Here is a 17589-nt window from a genome sequence, read left to right as displayed (position 1 = left end):
TGTTTTCTGACTCCTCTTCTTCTTTTCTTTGTGTGAATCTGTCTATGCTATGTTTTTATGTTCTCTTTTCTACCTCGCATGTTCTTCTCATGTGTTCTTAGGTTTGCCTTATTATGCATATTCTTCTACTGTGCTCCGTTCTTTCTTCTACTAGTTTCTATATCATGCTTTCACACGTTTATCTTATGTGTTCGTCTAACCCTATGTTCCTTTACTGTAATTTCTTCTAAGCTATTAGTTCTTATTTGCCTTCTTCTGGACTTTGTTTGAGTTCTTTATAAACATGTTTCATCTTCTGTTTTCTTAAGTTTATGCTACCTCTTTGTCTTCTGAACTTGTTTAAGTTCCAAGCTTTTCTTAAAACATGTTCTTTATGCTTTAAATCACCTTTTTCACTATGTTTGTTTCGAACCTGCTATTTTACCTGTTTGTTTTCTCATGAGCCTCTGAAAGAGACCTCTGAGCCTGTTTCAGTTATTTGTCTTCTCGTCTCTGCATCTGATTCGAGTTGAAAACCCTAGAATTTGGGGTTTTTGGCGAGTTTGATCTTATGTTTGGACTAGGATTCTATTATGGAACCCTGGATTCTCTCGAACTAAGTATGAGTCTATGTACTGAATTTGAGCCTCTTTGCTTGTGACTCTAAACTTTTCTATGCTAGATTCTTTCTAATTAGCATGACAGTTCTTTCATGTTTTACATGTCTGTATGCTTTATATATGAGGAATTCTTCCTTCAAAAGAGATTTTGCCAATTTGTGATTGATTCAGAATTCCTTTTAATAGGGTTTGATTGATTGTTAATGATTTTCTTTAATTAGACCTTTCTTCACTTTTTCTGGTTGGATTCATTCATACCAAAACTCAATTTCTGATTTTACTGGCTGATGATTGATTGCCTTTCCTTATTTGCACAAATTGTGTTATTATCAAACTCTTTCCTTAAATAGTTTCTATGTATTTGCCCTCCTTGTACTACTTTGGAAAAGATTTTAATCCAATTCTTTCCTTAATTGTCCTCTACCCATTTGAAATCAGAATCCCTTAACTGAAGGGAGATTCTGTGTGATTGATTGCAAACTATTACCTTAACTTTTCTTGTTTTCTGCACTATAAATGGGGCACGACCCTTCTGCACTTAGACACCTTGAACCTTCAGTTCAACACTTCGAATTCAACACTTTACACGCACACCTCTCAATTACAATACTCTTTCAATACTCTACTCTATTCTAAGATATTTTGTACTGTTTGCTCGCAATTTGGTTTACAAGACTTTAGCTTTCACTTATTTGTTTCCCTGAAATTGGTATGCCTTAATTTCGATTTTAGCACCATCCCTATATGTTTATTTTACAGTTGCTACACTCCTGTCTACTTTCTATTCATGTTATGTATTGAGTATGCTACTCTCTCTTTGCATCTGCTATTTGTTATGAACTACCTATACCCCTACTCCCTTCTATGTTTTTGAGTTACGGTTCATGGCCTGGCAGCATCCAAATTGCTGCTTAGGTCTGAACCTGATCCTCAATGGATCCCAACTCTCAAAATGTGGCTAATAGGCTAGTCCGGGGTGTGCCAACACTCCTGATTGCTGGGCATGACCACCAGCCTGCCATGGCTCTCCCCAATTCCCCCTTGTGCACTTACACTTACTCTTAGATTCTAAGTTCTGCCCCCCTTATGAGCCTTGCTTTGGGACTTTGAGTTCCCTCTGAACTTGGACATCTGAGGGCTGGCATTTCCACACTACACTATGCTCTTAATTCTGCAATATATTTGGGTTGTAAGCACTACCCGGAGTCCATTTGAGGCTCTTGAGGAACTTTGACTCATCCCAAATAAGAGAAGGCTTTGGAAACATGATCTTGGAAGTTGGTTCACCTCATATTGTTAGACCTTGAGTCTGAATTAGGCTCATTGGTTGTAGTGATGTAATTTACTTTTCTTAATTCATTCCCGTCTGTAATATGTTGTAATAACTTATGGGGTTCTAGTGAAAAAGGGATGGTCACTTATGTATGCAAAGGGTAGACATGATGCTCATAGGCGTTACTATTCACAAGTTCTGCATATCATATATAAATCCTGTCTGTAGGTTTTCTGCACCTCTGCATACATAGAGATCATGTCTATAGGTTTTCTTGCACTTTCGCATATCATATAGAAATCCTGTCTGTAGATTTTTTTGCACTTCTGCATATAGAAATCATGACTATAGGTCTTCGACACTTCCGCATTTTACATCTATCATTAGGCAAACAATTATAGGTTAAGTAATAATAAGTTTCATTCTAGATACCATATCTATAGGACTCCTGCACTTTTATAATCGTCTTAAAACAAACAACGCCTAGAAATCATGCCTATAGGAGTAACCAGTTGAATCTGATTCATTTATTTCATTTACAAGTCTAAAATCAGTAGTAATGTCGTTTAACATCCGCAGAACTTATGTGTTTTCTACAATCAGTAAGCCTTCTTTAAAATCGGAGTAAGCACTGTTAGATATCATGCCTATATGTCTCACTTAGGCAAACCATTAGGAGATTAATCAACCGCATCAGTCTTTGATAATTTACAACCAGGGAAGGCTAATTCGGACTCCTCATCTGAGAAATATGTGATGAATCAGCCTATCCTACGCTTTAATTTAATTTTAGACCATAACCAGTACTTGTAAGTCATGCTAGCCAATTTATTTCTTTAAATGAGGAGGCATGTTTGAGCCCGTTAACTGTTACGTGTGCTCCCATACCTGCCTTATATGTTTTGACTGTCGCCCTAGAATTTTATCCTTTTCAAACTCTGAAAAGCCAAATTTCCCTTCCCTTTAGGACTAGTAGTCCCAAATACCTACGGGACTGATAGGATTGGGGCAGGTACTAGCATGCAATAAATAACGATACTATTCCGCGCTTAATACCTTAACAGGGTGGGAAAGGGTAGATATGGATATGATGACCGGTGCGCTAATACCACGTGTAACCCCTCTTTTGAGGAGTGATTACTGGGTATTGTTTGTAAACCTAGGACCCCCTTTCTTTTAACTTGTTTTATTGTCCGAAATATTTCCTTAAAATTTTTGCTTTCTTTATTCTCTTCAAACTTTCAATTTGCTTGCAATAATATGTGAACCCCTTCTTACTTGAGCCCTTAATTGTTTATTTGATTATGTGAAGTCACAATTGTAACATGGCTGGGAACCACACTAGTGGATCTTGAGGGGTGCCTAACACCTTCCCCTCGAGATAATTTCTATCCCTTACCCAAACTCTGGTTCTTCAAACTCAAACCCTTCTTAGTGTCCTAATGCACTTAATCATTAGGTGGAGACTCTTCAAGTTCCAAAACCCAATTCCCAAGAGGGAACGAGTTGTCCTACCAAATGCCAAAATCCAAATTTCGTGAGAGAAAGGGGGGCGCGACAGCGTGGCGACTCCGCTGGGGATACTTCTTTTAGGCTTTACCATCTCATGTTATTTGTGACTTTTCTGCTTCTTTATTACCTTTATTTAATGTCTTTATTTCTCTTCTATTACAAAACTGACTTGGCTCTTTGTTTCTTTTCTCTAATGCTTTCTTTTACCGCATTTCTTCAATACTGTTGTAATTATGAGAAATTATTGTAATCATTACTTTATGAACGTGCAAATATATGACAACTTGTAACTGCATACTCAACCTCATATTCCACTCGTGCAAAACAAAATACCATAGCAACACTTATAATGAGTGGTTGCGCCTTTCCGATATCATTACCCCCTAAATTTGGCAAAGGCGTATTTGCGGTAAAACCAGTCGATCAACGGTGTAGTCGACGGTTCCGTGCCTTTCCCTCTTGAGTTGTCCGCTCAAACCTTACAGAAACACTACTCTGTTCAATTGTGCATGCATCACTGTCAAAACCTAGTCGAGTTAGTTATGTTGTCCATATAATGACTCTTTAAGATAGCCTTGTCCAAAGTCCACTGGGTTCCCTAGGAACCCAAACGGACGTTACCATATTCTGTGCATTTATTTGGAGAACTAAATGCTGCTTATGCTAATTATTGGTTTAAATAGTCGAGGCCGGCGGGGTAAGGGTCTAACACTTTGTTTTGCAGAAATGAGGCACGAAGTCCCCAGATTTGGTATGGTCACCAACATCCACCCAAGGTTGCTAGGCTGGTAGGAGGATCTTCACTCCAGTGATCAAGCTCTTGTCTGGAAATACCTAGGAAATTTGCCTTATCTCCTGGAGGTCCAACCCAGCAACAAAATCATAGAAGCTGCTACTCTGTTCTAGGACTATGATAGATCTATGATTCGCTTCGGGGAGATTGAGATGACACCTCTGCTCGAGGAAATATGAGGATTAACTGGTATTCCGTGGGAGACTCCGGGTTTACTTATGCCAGAAAATCGCAAGTTAAAGGGTTTTCTCAAAATGATGGGACTAAAGAAAAACACAGACTTGACCTGTTTGAAGGATTACTACATCCCTTTCGACTATCTGTATGAAAGGTACGACCATAGTAAGTCCTATCGCACTTACCCTGATGAATTTGCCCTCACCTCATTAGGGTATATCCACAGAAGGGTCTGTCTTTATGTTCTGCTTCTTGGGGATGATAGTGTTTCCTATGAAGAAAGCAAGGATTCATACCAGGCTAGCTATGGTCACTAAAACCTTAATGGAGGGAATTGGTGGGCAACCCTTTAGCATAGTGCCCATGATCATTGCAGAAATGTACCGAACCTTGGAAAAGTGTCAACAAGGAGCCCCACACTTCGAAGGCTGCAACTTGCTACTCCAGCTCTGGCTCATGGAGCATCTCCAAAAGGGGTGAATATCGGCAAGAGATTCAGCGGAGAGACTGGGACGATCATATAGCCTTCCATCAACCAAGGCGAATGAACTACATGCCCGATATGTTTGCTCAGCCAAAAGATGAAAAATGATGGGTGGAGTTGTTTGAAAATCTGACAGAGTATCAAATACAATGGATGTTCGAATGGTTCCCTACCGACGAGTTCATCGCCTGATCCAGGGACGCACCATTTCTGATACTGATCGGTTTAAGAGGAACCTACCCTTATGTCCCCCTCCGGGTCATGAGACAGGCTGGTAGGAAGTAGGTTATACCAAGGGTCGACAAGATGAGTCACTTCCGGGCTGATTTCCAAGCTGATGACAGTCCTTATAAGTGCCAAGCTCAACATATGTGGCATTGCAAGATCATCATGGGAAGAGATACTATCGAGCCAGACAGGTACCATGCTGGTTGCACCCCATACTATTCAGGATGGCTGGAGGATAATCACAATGGTCTGGGCCAACCTGGGTTTGTTCGAGGTCACAGGATCATCGATGAAAAGGCCGAAGCACAGGTCAAGTGCAACCAATTGCGCAAGAGGATTTGGGAATGCGAGAGTGAGCACCGGGAGATTCAAGAAGCCCATCAAAAGGTGATTGAAGAATGGAAAGATATGGCTGTCAGTGCCAACAAGCGACTAGGGTATTTGGAGTGGGGTTTAGTGGAATTGCAAAGAAAGTTCATCCAGAGGATTGAAACTGCCAGAACGCTGAGGGAAACGAAGGAGGACACTTGGCTAGAGCCTATTTGCTGCTGGGACTGCGTGAGCTGGTGAAGCTATTCAATGGAGCTAAAGATGCCGAGTCTGGGGAAGGTCCTTCTAGGACCAAGTAGTTAGGAGTCTTTTCTTTTGCTTTAAAATTGTAATAAGGCCAACGACCATTAGTGACATTTTAGTGTCGTTTTGGGATTCGTCTTATTTTTATCAATAAAATAAGGAATTTAGCATTATAAGTTCTCCAAATCAACTTGTCACTAGGCCTACCTCAGGCACAACGAGGCTCCCAAATTAGGACACAATTTATATTCTTCCACTATATGTTTAAATATTGCAACGTTTTCTTCTCCTAATCCACCCTAACTTTCTACCTTTTTTGTTTTTACCCTTTGTTTATTCCCCTCCCCAAAGGTTAGTTCGTGCACTATGGCATCGTCATCTTACTAAACAAGATCCAAGGGCCCTCCACCTCCTCCTCCTCCGAGTCCTATCAGAAACACGAACAAGGGAAAGATGGAAGATTTGAGCAACATTAGAAAGGAGAACTCAGTTGAAAGGGTAGAGGTTCCTCAGGGTATTCAGGTTTCCAAGGAAAGTGCCTCCCAGCTCGAACAAAAGTTATTGAGGTTTTAGGAAGAACTGGACCAAGTTCGGAACTTGGCGAATTTGTCATTTTCCCTCACTACCCCAAATGTCAACTTTGCCAACACTCAAAACCCCACACCTCCACAAAGCATCCCAAAACCACAAAACCAACCTGCTCCCCATCACCACTGCAAAACATGCCACACTTCAGACAACACCCCACTGCTCATTCCTGAATCAATAAACTCCACAAGTGATCATCCCCACAACACCCCTATCTACGTGGAAACCACACCACACTATACTCAACCTATTTCAAGTGCACCTGAGTCTGATAACAAAGACTCTCTTATCAGGAATCTGGCGGCGGAACTCAAGAAGCTGACTAGCCGAGTTCAAGGTGTCGAAGGAAGCAAGGGGATTGAGGGACTAAATTACGAGGACCTTTGCATACAACCAAATGTCGAACCGCCCGAGGGGTACAAACCTCCTAAGTTCGAAATGTTTGATGGTACCGGGGATCCGAGAGTTCATCTGAAGACATACTACGACAAGTTGGTCGGAGTAGGGAGGGACGAAAAGATTCGCATGAAACTCTTCATGAGGAGTTTGAAGGGAGATGCTTTGTCTTGGTACATCAACCAAGACCCTAAGAAGTGGTCAAATTGGGTAAGTATGGCGTCCGATTTCATGGATAAGTTCAGGTTCAACACGGAGAATGCACCATACGTATTCTACATCTAGAACTTAAAGAAGAAACCCACGAAGACATTCCACGAGTATGCTACTTGTTGGAGATCAGAAGCTGCTAAGGTCAGACTGGATTTAGAAGAAGAACAAATGAACAGGTTTTGCGTCCGAGCTCAAGACCCGCATTACTATGAAAGGTTAATGCTGATTGAAAGCCAGAAATTTTCCGACATCATCAAGCTAGGGGAAAGGATCGAGGAAGGTGTCACACCTACTTTTTCACCCGCGCCCGCAAGGGCGCAGAGGGGAGTTTTTCCAATTAAGGGACAATCGAAACGTGATTTATTATTTAACTCAGACTCATCACTTAGGAGATTTATGGTGTCCCAAGTCACCGGTTGAATCCCAAATCGAGGAAAAGATTGACTATGTATTACAGTCCGCGAACCAGAAATCCAAGTAAGGAATTCTGTTAACCCGGGAGAAGGTGATAGGCATTCCCGAGTTCCGTGGTTCTAGCACGGTCGCTCAACTATCATATTCGACTTATTTATCTGATTTTAATACATGTTGAACCTATATGCAAATTTTAACTATTTACAGCTTTTATTATTATTATTATTTTTAACGAGAATTGCGACGTCGTAAAAATACATCTTGAACCACGTCACATCAATGCACCCGTGGTTATTGACACATTTCAATGCTATCGAGATTTGGATTTGGGTCACATAAATGTGCACCCGAGTTTAAGGAAGTAAATTATTAAAGGCTAAAGCGACTAGCGTATTATTATTTTTGGCTAAAGCTATGAAAGTTTGCCATGCGGCCCATCCCGAAATCTAAGTAATTTTACCAATACGTATAAAGGGCCCCACATCTTGTGTACTTTTGCTTGTCGAGGCTTGTCTCATTCATTATTTTTCTAAAAGGGATTTGCAACGTCATGGAAATGCATCTCGAACCACGTCACAATCAATGTACCCGTGATTAGTGACACATTTCGACTTTCGTTGAGATTTGGATTTGGGTCACATAAATGTGCACCCGAGTTTAGGGAGGTAATGTTATTAAAATACGCGCCTAAAGAGACTAACACATTATTATTTTGGGGAAGGCCATAAAATTCGCTAAATAGCCCGTCCCGAATTCTAAATGTTTTATTTTAACCATTCATTGAGGGCCCCGCAATGTTGCATTTTTATTTGGGCTCATCTCATCTCATTTTTACTATCATTAAAGATCAAACCTAAAGTAATCTATAGTGTTCTACTTAGTTCGTTTCTAAAAATAAAAGGAGGAGTCCTAGCTAATTATATGGTTTAAGAGCTATTATAATTGGGTCATGAACACCATCCGTTTAAAATCAGAACCTAAGTACGCAGACGGGCATGGCTACTCACCAACCTGGGCCCAAGTCCAAACGAATGTAGTGTTAAAAATAGGACCTGGGCCATCTTATTCAAGTGCTGAGGCCCAATCCGCCTAAATACGGGCTATTGATCTCTTTTCGACAAAACACATCACTCTTCTGATTTTAAACGAACTAAACACTTAATGAAACTTACTTAAGTTATTCTACACATGTTCAACAATTTACCACGTAGAGATGTGAAGTGATTATATCTAATTACGTATATTACTACAGGTTTTAGAAGAGCAATAGTTAGAAAGAGGTAAATTAGATGTCTATTCCTAATCCTAAACTCAAACCATTGATATTACAACTAGAGTGCTGTATTAATTAAATAGTCTATTAGGTCGGATTCTAACGGACATGCATTCAAAATACCCTACCTAATAATCCAGATAAAACAAACCAAATGTTATCGACTACAGCACCCCCCCCCCTTTGGCCAAGAGCAGATATAAAGTTCAATCTAAAATTCACAAATTAAATCATTACAAGAACTGTCACGTTATACATCCCGCAGGCATTTACATGATATTAGTGAGTGAGGTATCCTAATATACAAATCAGTAGAAAAGCTAAATCAAACTTAAAGCTTCAAATCTTCATGTATATTCATGTTATGTTTTCAGCTTACAAATAACCAGGGTTACAGCTGTGTACCTGGAAATGGCAATACAATGAGAAGAGAAGGAGGCCAACAACGGGTAACAATTCCAGCAATTAACAACAACTCAACAGCAACAAGTCAACCCAATTTCGAAGCCCAGAAAATTTTGAGAAAACCAAACAGAGTTGATAGAACAGCCTCAAACAATGCCAAAACCCACGAATGAAACAGGGACTGAAGTATAAGCAGTCAGCTGATCTATCCACTTACTCGAACCAACAGCCTCGAATCAAATAGATTAAGGGACTGGATTTTAGTTCAAAACTGGAATTTATAACAATGAAGAAAGAGCAGTCAGTAGTAGCAAACAGCAGGCATAACAACAGATTTGGGGTTCGAATAGCCACGAACACAACCAGTTCAGCCCAGAACACAGTTGAACACAATAGGAATGAAGTGTGAATCAACAATCATAGCCAACACCCAAACAAACTCAAAACTCCTCTAATCACACAACAGTATCAAGCGTAATCCATTTTTCTAGTCCCAACCTACTCGACAAAATATTTCAAGAATTGAAAAAAAAACTAAAAGTTCACTTAAAATGCCCTGAAACAGCAGTTGTATTTGTATCTTGTTACCCTTTCCAAAAATCTCTTTTTTTCTAAAGTCTTCCTAAAAGAACAGCCAGACCAGATTCTCTCCAAAAGTCCCCCCCCCCCCAAATTCTGCCCAGACCCCCTTTTTTATACCTAAACCTCAGCCCATTTTTCAGCTCTAAGGAGCACTTTAGGAAGAATTTTTAAACTAATTTTGACCATCATCCCTTTTTCAATTCCACTAGTATATGTTTTGTTCCTCTTTTTGTTTATTAATTCCACGCAGGTATGGGCAACCTATTTTCTATTCAAAAACCCTTAAACCTTGTGAAATGGTGCCCATGCTCCCTTACACAGCCTTCAACCCCCCCACTACTGTTTTAAACTATTTCATTAGTTTAATGGTACTTTAGTACCCTACTATCAGAATATTCAACTAAGCCATTTGCTACACTGATTCAATTACCTAAATGAACTGAATTTAAACTCTAAACACCTTGGCTATAACCAATCCAGCCTATCAAATTCCAACAGTGATTCAATCAGAATTGAAGCAGCATGAGTCAAATCAGGTTATTCTAACATTCAAGCATGTAAAACTAATCAACGACACTTATCCAATCGACTACATGAATTACAACACATACAATCAATAGCAAATAAGAATCGAATAGGCACACAGGTGATTCGAATCGTATTGATAGAAACAGGGATTCATAATAAAACTTAACTAATCGACGACACTCATTCAAATCAATTATATAGTTTATCATATACATTGACCATGACCAGAAAAAAGTTCGACCAAATAAAAGGTCATTGAAGAAGGACAGAATCAATCGACAAAAAAAATTGAAAAATCAATAAAACTAAACTAAACAAATAAACAGATATAAACACATACAAAATGGAACCAACAGGGCAGGAAATATACCTCAAGAACTCGGACACTGGACGATCCTAACTTGGGCTCTGACTCAGACCTTTTTGAGGTCGAACGGACCTTAATCGAGTGTTCTCAACTGAGAACACTTCGACTAAGGTCCACTGGACACCCAATTTCCTTTTCTTCGGACAAACTTCAACATTTGGTTTTCTAGGGTTCTTGGGGGTTCAATTTGGGGTTCGAACGGTTCTGATATGATTCGAACCAAGCCAACAGTGGTTTGGTGACGACGGAGGTCAGGGAGATGTCTGGTATGAGTTTGGGGTCGGTTGGGGTAGGTTTAGGTTTTGCTCGAATCTTTGATTGATGATTCGAGAAGCTACAGGCTGATTCGAGCAAAACAGGTAAGGGATTCGTGGAGAGGGTGGTTAGGTGCTCTAGAGGTGTTAGTTTCATGGTCATCGGTGTTGTTGCCACTGGGTTTACGACGAAGGGACTTGGTGGCGGCTAGGGTTTGGGGGATCGTCTTTGAGAGAGACGATGAACAGGGGGTATGGCTTAGGGGGTGCGAGGTGAGAGGTTAGACTTATATACGGAGGGGGTGGTTTAATCCTGGCTGTTGGATCAAGCACGATCAATGGCCCGGATCAATTCATTTAAAGGAAACGATGACGTTTGGTCATGCCTCGAGACTGGGTCGATATGGGGTGAAATGGTTCGGGTTATGGAGGAAGCCTGGGACTGTCAGATCAAGTTAATTTCAACGGTCCAGACTGAAACGCCTGAAACGACGTCATTTTGGCTAAGGCTGGAGACGGACTGGATTGGGGCGGGTATTAGGCTGATTTGGGGTGACATTGGCCCTGAAACTTTCTTTTAAAAACTAGCCCAATCCGATTTTAACTCTTCTTCTCTTGTTCCTTCTTTTTCTTTTATTTTCTTTTAATTCCTTTTCAACTAAAAATCCTAATTAAATTATAAAATTGACAATTAACTAAAAATATTAACTCTCAATAATAGCTATCACACGAAATTAAACATCAAATAAAGATAAAAGCACACAATTCGTACATTAAATGCAAAAATGCAAAGTACATATTTTTTGTGATTTTTCCATTTTGTAAAACAAACTTGATTGTTTAATTAATTCCTAAATTGTAAAATTAAATCCTAAATGCACATGCAAAACATATTTTTGTATTTTTCTTAATTAAAGTAGAAATAAACATTCACATACAAAATCCAAATAAATCACAAACAACACAAACCATTTTATTTTGAGTTTTTGGGAGTAGTTCTCATAGGGCAAAAATCACGTGCTCACAGCTGCCCCTCTTTGTCCGAAAATACAAAGAGTTTTCGTGCAAAGATAAAGTGAGCGGATACGAGCAATTTTTGCTCGTTGGAATACTCCGTGTGAAGCATTTTTGAAAAGATTTAACCGAACCTTTGCTTCAAAGGTTTCCTACATATCCCTGGCTAGAAGGGAATCAGGTTAATGTAGTTCAGGAAGTTTTGGTAGTTGGGACTACCATGGGACTGCGATGTTGTTGTTACTGTTGTTGCATGCTGTTACTACTGCTTTCCGACCTCCTTATTACACAATTGCTAGAAAGAAAACAAAAATCTAGACTAGACTAATGATTACAGAATCTTATCTATCTTCGACTTGCTCTTGTAGTCTTCTTTCAGATTTCTGAAATGGGATTCATGCTGGGAGTATTTTTGTTGTAACCCTCAGCATTACTAACCTCTAATTTGATCTTGAAATGTATTGCTCTGTTCTACAGGCAGGCTCCTGACTTTAACAACTTAAAAAGTAACGCCTCCGTTCTACGGGTGGGCTCCCGAAAGCAATAACTTTTAAAATTTAACAACCTCCGTTCTACAGGCGGGCTCCTGACCTCAATCTTGAAATTTATTCCTCTGTTCTACAGGCGGGCTCCTGACTCCAGCTTGGCTTTTAAAAAAAAAATAATACGGCCTCCATTCTCCAGGCGGGTTCCTGACTTCAACGGCAATTTAAAGATAATGCAACCTCCATTTTCCAGGCGGGCTCCTGACTTCATAAACTTCAAATATAACAACCTCCGTTCTAACAGGCGGGCTCCTAACTGCTTCAACTTAAAATATAACAACCTTCGTTCTACTGGCGGGCTCCTGACTTCATCAACTTTAAATATAACAAACTCCATTTTACAGGCGGGCTCCTGACTCCTTTATCTTAAAATATAACAACCTCCATTCTACAGGCGGGCTCCTAACTTCAGCTACTTCTTAAAAATATAATACATCCATTCTCCAGGCGGGCTCCTGATTTTGTCTGCAACTTGCAATGATAACAACCTCCATTTTCAGGCAGGCTCCTGACTTCCAACACAACTTAAAAATATAACACCTCCATTCTCTAGGCGGGCTCCTGACTTCTTCGACGAATTAAAATATAATACCTCCATTCTCCAGGCGGGCTCCTAACTTCAACAACTTCTTTAAAATATAATACCCCCCATTCTCCAGGCGGACTTCTAACTTTATCAACTTAAAATTTAACAACCTCCACTCTACAGGGGGCTCCTGACCTCTTCGACTTAAAATTATAATAACCTCTGTTCTACAGGCGGGCTCCTGACTTCTTCGACTTAAAATTATAATAACCTCCGTTCTACAGGCGGGCTCCTAATTTCGTCAACTTCGAATATAATGACCTCCGTTCTACAGGCGGGCTCCTGACTCCAACAACAACTTAAAAATAATTCAGCCTCCATTCTCCAGGAGGGCTCCTGACTCCAACAACAACTTAAAAAAAATAATTCAGCCTCCATTCTCCAGGCGGGCTCCTAACCCCAACTTAAAATTAAACAACCTTCATTCTACAGGCGGGCTCCTGACTTCTTCAGCAATTACTTCCCTCAAACTGGTGTTCTCACTTCTCTGAAATCTGCCAGGGATAACACTGCTAGGGAATTATCTTCCTTCTTTAAGACTAGTTACTTTCCTCCTTTTAACAATTGTGGGGATGATACTGATTCAAAGACCACTACCCTTAAAACTTGGGTTATCTTGCTTCTTCCAAGATTGCTTTCTTTAAAACTTGTATTGCCTTCTCCCGTAAACTGTTGGGATTCCACTTCCTTCAAAACTTGTGTTATCTTCCATCTTCCCCCAAGTGGCTATCTGATTTCAAGAAAATTTTCGCAATGAGAGAAAATTTTCTGCCCCAGTTTGATAATCTTCTTTGTGGCCATGTCTTCCCGTTGTCAATAACATTTCCTTTCCCTGCTTCAAATCAAAGAAAAATTTGTTAGTTTAAAACGTGGTGAGTGGTCGTTCCACTCCTGCTGGGGATGGTTTTTCCCTTTTTCCTTTCCCTGCTTTGCGCTTTATTACAAAACTTGTTGGGGATGATATTATTTGCTGGGGATGATATTCTTGCTGGGGATGGTTTTTATTTTCTCTTCCTTCCCCGCTCTGTGTTGTCCGACCATTACGGAACTTGGTCGATAATCTGTCGGAGTTGTTCCTGCATCTCACAAATCTGCTGGGGATTCTCTTGGAATTTGACCCATAACTTTTCAACTGTTGTTTTTTCTGTTTTTCTCCAACTTCCCCTGGAAATTCGGTCCTCTTGGAATCTAGACCCATTCATCATTTGGTCTTGCGACAAACTTCTTTTCGCTTTGTCACCTTATCTTTGGCCCGTCCTATCCATATTGTGTTTTTGCACCATCTTGGCAACTGGTAATAAGCTCTGAAAATCCTTTTCAAAAACAAACAGCTGGGGAGATAAAGTCTTTAGACCAAGAAATGAAAAAGTGATGATTTCAAAAGATAGAAAAAGAAGAAATCTTTCTGAACAAATGCTGGGGAAAAGGAAAGAAAAGAACTTATCTGAATGATATAACCGATCCCAACGATCATGTCGTGCATTCCGGATTAATCAACCCAGTCCACTTGTATCAATCAACCTTTCGGACGGCCTCATCTTGCTGGAGATAAACAGGCACTCAACTTTTTGCCAAATGCGGATCTTTTCCACCAATCTCGTCTTGTCGCCTCATAGTGCCCTTCGAGGGATTTTCACTAATAAGACTCTCTCATTTCTCTCAATTCCCGTCGCCTTATGGTGCCTGTGAAGGTTTTCACCGATAAGACTCTCTCATTTTATTTCTCTGAAACTTACGTCGCCTTATGGTTCCTGTGGAGGTGTTCACCGATAAGACTCTCTCATTTTATTTTTTCCAGCTGGGGATTGGAGTGTTACCGATATGACACTCTCTGCTGGGGATTCTTTAGGCTATCAATTCATCTCCAGCTTATGATCCTCTTCTCTGTTGGGGATCAGAGTGTTATTCCCGACTTTCGTTTGCATGACTTGGCACTTCTCAGATACTGATCGGGAGGTCTTTTTTTTGGACATCAATATGGGTTTTTGTGTATGGCTAAAAGAAAAAGGCTATCAAAAGGTTCAAAATAATTTTGATGGGTAAAACATTACAACTCTTGGAATCAAACTTCCTTCCCAAAATTACGAACACAACTTCTGCCCCAGTTTCTTGCTTGGGGATTTTTATATTTTTTTTTGTTACACTATGACCGAGCCGTGAGGTGCCTACGTATCCTTCTTGAGGAATCAGGTCAAACGTAGTTCCCAATTCCTTTGTTTTTCTTGTGACTTTTCTTTTGTGTTTATTATCATTATTTTTCACTTCTCTTTTTCTTTCATTTTCATTACTGATTCCAAGAGAGGGGTATGAAGGAATAAATAAGGCTCAAAAGGGGAAGCAAAGGTTGAAGTGTTTGGATGGAAGAACAAATTTCCTCCGTCATTTCATTCTCCGATACCATGCCAAATGCAAACAAACAACAATTATAATCAAAAGAAATCATACATAATATCTCTTAACTGCGTCAGAATTGATAGCCATGTCGACGCATTTCCCTTCGATATCTTTAAACATAAAGTGCCATTGGACAACACTCTGGTTACAATGAATGTGCCAATTCGGGGTGAACTTGCCCTTTGCCTCAGCCTGATGTGGGAGGATGCGTTTCAGCACTTGCTGGCCCACTTCAAACTTCCGAGGACGCACCTTTTTGTTGTATGCTCTTGCCATTCTCTTTTGATATAACTGACCATGACACACAGCTGCCAATCTCTTTTAATCAATCAAGTTCAACTGCTCCAAATGGGTTTTGACCCACTCGTCATCATCAATCTCAGCTTCAGCGACAATTCGAAGGGATGTAATTTCAACTTCTGTCGGTATCACTGCTTCAGTTCCGTATACAACCAAATACGGAGTTGCACCTACCGAAGTATGAGCAGTAGTGCGATAACCCAACAATGCCAATGGTAACTTCTCATGCCATTATCTGGATCCTTCTACCATCTTCCTCAGTATCTTCTTTATGTTCTTGTTGGCCGCCTCGACCGCTCCATTCGCCTTGGGATGATATAGTGTGGAATTACGGTGTGTAATCTTGAACTGTTGACATACTTCTTTCATCAAACCGCTGTTAAGATTAGCACCATTGTCCGTGATGATCACTTTTGGGATCCCAAATCTACAGATGATATAGGAATGAATAAAATCTACCAGTGCCTTCTTGGTTATCTACTTGAAAGTTTTAGCTCCAACCCACTTAGTGAAATAATTGATGGTCACCAGAATGAACCTATGACCGTTGGTAGCTGCCGGCTCAATAGATCCAATGACATCCATGCCCCAGGCAACAAATGGCCATGGTGCTGACATTGTATGCAATTCTGTTGGCGGAGAATGAATAAGATCTCCGTGTATCTGACAATGATGGCATTTCCGCACGAAACTGATACAATCACGCTCCATAGTGAGCCAATAGTACCCTACTCGAAGAATCTTCTTCGCCAATACATATCCGCTCATATGTGGCCCACAAACTCCAGAATGTACCTCTGTCATAACTGTCGTGGCTTGACTAGCATCTATACATCTCAGCAATCCCAAATCTGGTGTTCTTTTGTACAACACTCCTCCACTAAGGAAAAATCCATTTGCCAGTCGCCGAATGGCTCTCTTTTGATCTTCAGTGGCCTGCTCCGGGTATATCCCCATCCCAAGGTATTCCTTGACATCATAAAACCATGGCTTGCCATCCATTTCTTCCTCTATCATATTGCAATAAGCATGCTGATCACGAACCTGGATACACAATGGGTCAACATGAATTTTGTCTAGGTGGTGCAACATCGATGCTAAAGTGGCCAAAGCATCGACAACCTCATTATGAACTCTTGGGATGTGTCTGAACTCCACTGATCGAAATCGTTTACTCAGATCGTGCAAACATTGTCGATATGGTATAAGCTTCAAATCCCTTGTTTCCCATTCACCCTGAATCTGATGCACTAGGAGGTCCGAGTCTCCCAAGACCAAGACATCCTGGACATCCATGTCTGCAGCTAACCGTAAGCCCAAAATGCATGCCTCATATTCAACCATGTTATTGGTACAATAGAAACGTAGCTGTACCGTAACAGGATAATGATGTCTTGTTTTAGAAATAAGTACCGCTCCTATTCCAACTCATTTCGCATTTGCGGCTCCATCAAAGAAGAGCTTCCAACCTGGTTCCTCAGATAATTCCAACTCATCTACATGCATCACTTCTTCATCAGGAAAATATGTCCTCAAGGGCTCGTATTCTTCATCAACAGGATTCTCGGCCAAGTGATCAGCCAATGCTTGGGCCTTCATGGCCGTCCTCATCACATAGACGATATCGAATTCTGTGAGTAATATCTGCCATTTCACCAATCTCCCTAGGGACATAGGCTTCTGAAAAATATACTTCAGTGGATCCAAGCGTGAAATGAGATAAGTAGTATATGATGACAGATAATGCTTCAATTTTTGGGCCACCCAAGTTAGGGCGCAACATGAGTGTACTTAACCTCATAGCCTGTAAACTTCTTGCTGAGATAATAGATGGCTTGCTCCTTCCTTCCTGTAATGTCGTGTTTCCCCAGTACGCAGCCAAACGAATTCTCCAGGACCGTTAGATAAAGAATTAACGGTCTTCCCGGCTCAGGTGGAACCAACACAGGTGGATTTGATAAGTATCCCTTGATTTGGTCAAATGCTTCCTGACATTCTGCCATCCATTCTACAATAGCATCTTTCTCCAGTAGCCGAAAAATGGGCTCACAAGTTGCCGTGAGTTGCGCAATAAACCTGCTGATATAATTC

This window comes from Nicotiana sylvestris, chromosome 1 (genome assembly GCF_000393655.2).
Source record: "Nicotiana sylvestris chromosome 1, ASM39365v2, whole genome shotgun sequence".
NCBI classification, from domain to species: domain Eukaryota; kingdom Viridiplantae; phylum Streptophyta; class Magnoliopsida; order Solanales; family Solanaceae; genus Nicotiana; species Nicotiana sylvestris.
The sequence above is the reverse complement of the archived record's forward strand: the minus strand, read 5'-3'. Positions refer to the sequence as shown.